General features: G+C 41.5%; 1 pseudogene; it reads left to right on the top strand.

The window, feature by feature from the left end:
• Positions 1-1719: 1719 nt before the first annotated feature.
• LOC118627465 lies at positions 1720-1901 on the top strand (annotated as a pseudogene).
• Positions 1902-4426: the final 2525 nt, after the last annotated feature.

Below are 4426 nucleotides of genomic sequence, written 5' to 3'. Positions count from 1 at the left end.
TAGCCAAGCAAACAATAAACTAAGAGCATAAACAAAATTGCTTCCTCTCATTTTTATAGTGGAGGAATATATTTAAGAAAATCTTTAAATTTCCATGGATATAAATCTCCGAGCACTACATTTCAGCTGTTTAAAAATCTAATAACATCAGGAGTTACTCTTCTGAGCAGGCTGTAAACCTAAGCAGAGTTATTTTGGCATAACAGATACAGTCTGCAGGGAGATTTAAACATGAGGATAGCTCGTAACTGTCAACAAGTAACACAAAGCCTTATCCCCTGAATCGGAACATCTGAATTCCAGGTGTTGAAGTTCAGCAGGGAGCTGCTGCATCTGCCAGGACTGCCTGACAGCCTCGGACTCCCTCTGAGGGTGGGTAGCCTTGCAAAATCTGTGTAGAGGTCCAGCTCTCTTTGTCCCCGTGGTTTGGAATTTCCAGGAAGCTGGCTTCCCACACTTAGCAGGGAAGTGATGGTGGGAAGTCTGGGAGGCCAGTGTGGAACCTTAAAGCTGCCATTGCCAAACCTCAAAGCCAGCCAGTGATTTCAGCAGGGCAAAGAGGGCCGGGGCAGAAGCACAGGCTGTTGGGGACACCCAGTGGGCTTGGTGGCAGGGGCTTCATTGTCCTCCTAATTCACCCCAAATGAATATAATCAGCATTGTGCTTGCTCTGCAAGTGTAGCATTAGGATACGTCTGCCACCCCTCACCTGATTGTCTCTCATTACTTCCACCCACAAAGACATTTGTGGTTAATAATAAACACTGACTTGTATTACGTTATTGGCAGGTGTTCCAAACCTTGACCTCCACCTAGAATTTCCTAGTGATATACAGTAACAGGAGAAGCCAGTCTGAATAGTATGGCATGTGTGTGTATTAGGCTAAGTCTAATTTAAAATTCTAATCCGATTGAACTATGCAGCTCATATCATGGAGGATGGTGGTTGAACATTGCCTATGTATAGACTCAATAGAATGTGTTACATAAATGAATCATGAGTACGTAGATGCTGTATGCAACGTTCACAGTCCCTCACGGAGCCCCCAGGCTCGTGAAGGAGAAGGAAAGAGGCAATTCTAAAGAATTCTTTGTCAGAAAAAGATAAAACAACCCTCCATGGTGCTGTAGGATCAGACCAGAGGGACACCCAACTTAGGGGAAGTGCTACTCAGGTGGGATCCCAGAGGATGTGTAGGTGTTAGCTAAGGGAGTGGTTGGGGGGGGGAAGACTGTTAGAGACAGAGGACAGTCCATGTTTAAGCGGTGGGTGTCGAGGCACCACAATGGGCAGGAAAGAAACCACCAGTCGCATAAGGACTTGCAAAGTCTTGTGACATTTGGGTTTTCTCCTAAGAGCAATGGGGACCATTGATGGGCTTAAGCAGATCAATGATATGATCAGATCTGGGTCTTAGAAAAATCATTCTCTTTCTGAAGCTTGTTTCACATCGATATTCTCTACTTAATGTTTTGCAAATGACAACTGTATACAGATGCATTCTTGTCTTTTTATAATTTGGGAGTATAACATTATTCCCATATGATATTATATAATGTATGTTGTGTTTTAAATGACCATAATGCATATAAAATAATAATAACCAGTGTTAGTACTATAAATAACAACAAACATTGATTACAAGCTTACAGCATGCCAGGAACAGCGCTAAGCTTTTTGTAAATTATCCGATGTAATTCCTTTGAAAAGTAATTTCCAAGACTATACTTTCAGGGTTCATTTCTCTAGTTTGTGACTAGAGAAGTTTCTCTGACTGTGTGGAACCCCCAAAACCCGAGTGTGAAGCTGGCTTTTGGTGTTGTCTCAGGAACTGCCATTTGCCATTGTGATCATTCTTCACTTTCTTTTGAGAGAGTAAGAGGGAGAGGACCCCATCTGAGTGGAATTAAAAAAGAAGAAAAGAAAAGTAATTTTCACCGGGACCATTGACTGATTAATTTCTCTAACATCTTGTAATCACCAACCAGGCCATTGAGATCAAGCGTGTCATGCAGGCACCGTGACCCAGTTTGAGTGGGTGTAGAAAGTGGGTACCAGTTTAGTCTTTTGCTGAAGGGTCATTTTCCATAGTCTAGTGTGTTGATTTAAGAAACTTTGAAATCAGTCCAACTGGTGTCCCATTTGGATTGAGGGAGTTGAGGATTAGATGTAAATCACCTGCTTAGGTCATACAGGAAGCAAATGGCAAGGTTAGAACTGCAGTGCTGACTGTTAAAGGAACTTCAAATTTAATCCAATTAGTTAGGAATAATCATAATTAAAAACTTAGACTTAGTGACATTAGCATGTCTTCATTTTAATGAAGACTCTTGTGGGAAAGATGACCTGAAACTATTAAGGTGACAAGATGAACTCTGGATCAAGGATGGAAGGCTGTGACCCAGGATGAAGTCATGAGTTCCCCAATACTAGGGAGTTGGGGATAGGATCTGGACAATTTGGCCAGTGGCATATCTGACCTATGTAATAGATACCAAGCATACGTGGGATTTCACCTTAGTTAAACACCCGAAGCTGCTTCTCCAGTACGTGTTACCAGCCTTAATTATGTTTTCCTAGTGCATGTCCTTATTTGGGAAATTGCATATCACCTCCTAATATCATGTGTGATGGTTGCCTCCGAGGAAGAAAACATTGTGCTCTTGTTAATTGTCTGCATATTTGGCTGACATTTCTAAACCTACACAGAAAGCCCATAAATTTCTGTTCAAGAATATTTTAGTGCAGCTAAATGAGCATGTAACTGTTGACATACTAAATAAAAAGGTTGACTCATGTTACCCTGGAATCAATGCTGTATTCTTAGATGGTGTCACCTTACAGAACTTGGGTGTCCTTACAAATAACCCTCCTCTTCTTGGACTCTCATGAACTTCTACATCCTGTCCCTCCGAAATCTGGAGGCCTGCTAAATGCTAACAACCTCAAAAGAGACTTTGTCACGTGGGGATACTAAGCATAATAAGCTGAAGAAGGCAAAGAAGTTCCTTGAGAATAATTGGATTTAATGTCTTATTCATGGAACAGACTTGAACTGGAAGGGAAGAAAAATGGATTTTTCTGTGGCTCACTGGCAGTGCCCACAGGAACCAGGCTCTCCGCTGGCTGGCACCGCAGCTGTGATCATGGATCATTGTGCTGCGTGATAGCTCAGCTTCTCCGACAGACAGTCCTTGCTCCCTCCTCTTTAGCTCTGGTTGTAGCACAGGCCACAAATCAGTTGCTAACATTTAACTGCATCTGTTGCAAAGACAGAAGCACAGAGGACACTGGGGAAATTTCAAACCAAATTTCAGGACTGCGCTCATAAAAGCATGCACCATCTGTGGAATTTTTGCTCATATGCATCACTATAATGGTGGGGGGAGTGGCGATGGAGAAGAGGAAAAAGGGAGATAAAGGATTGCATGGTAACTGGATTCAAAACTGAAGTTTCTCTTCTCAGATCAGTTCACAGGTAGCATTTGGGTCAGGCAGGCTCCCAAATACCTTTCCCCTGAGAGGTCTAGCCTGTGGATTTGACTGCATGAATACATTATTTCAAATTCATTGAATCCCTGCGTCTAAACACTGCTCTCCCCCACCCCCCACTGGTCCTGTGCAAAGATTCAAGACTTTCCATCTCTCTCCCTGCCAGTTTGTCTGCTTGAGGGTGGGGCTGAGCCTAGCTTTTTCCCTACACCCCTGTGACAAAACAAAACAAAAACAAAACATTCCCCAATCATTTTCTGATAAGCACTTTACATTTCTATAGTGCAGGAAGAGGGAAGTTCCTTCAGAATCCCTTTATAGATGATCACGCTCATTGTCTAACTAGCTTTTCATTGTTTGTGATTTTCATTTCCCTCCACAGTTCAGGGCACTTTGGAAAAAAAGTTTCTATTCAGCACTTTTCCACTCATAATTCAAGAAAAAAGAGTCAGGCAGTATAATAAGGATAATTAGCTCTAACTGAAAATAAAAGGCTTGGCACCACGAAGCCCCTCTGCTGCACACAGTATCCATTTATCGTTTTGTGTACTCTCTGTCAAGGCTAATTACTGCTTCTGTAATTACTAACCTGTTGAAAGAACAAAGGAAAATGCAATGCAGTACTTCAATAAATTACAGTTTCTTCCAATATCATTTCAATAAAACTCTTTTAGACCCAAACCTGTCCTTACACTCTTACAGTTAAAAACTGCTATTGTTTGTCCTCAAAAGTATGACCAACTAAAGAACAATTTTCAGTGTTTATATATGGAAGTGGAGGTTGAATTTCTTCAGTTTAGATTCTTGTAAAACAAAGAATAGCTAGGAGTGATGATATCATGCTTAGTAATGTTCAGCATTTATGCAGCCTGTATTTTTTTTCTTTTTCATTAATTCATTAACCTTGGCTCAGTGCTGGGATGAGCACTGTGT

Source organism: Molossus molossus, unplaced genomic scaffold (genome assembly GCF_014108415.1).
Source record: "Molossus molossus isolate mMolMol1 unplaced genomic scaffold, mMolMol1.p scaffold_m16_p_12, whole genome shotgun sequence".
NCBI classification, from domain to species: Eukaryota; Metazoa; Chordata; class Mammalia; order Chiroptera; family Molossidae; genus Molossus; species Molossus molossus.
The sequence above is the reverse complement of the archived record's forward strand: the minus strand, read 5'-3'. Positions and strand labels throughout refer to the sequence as shown.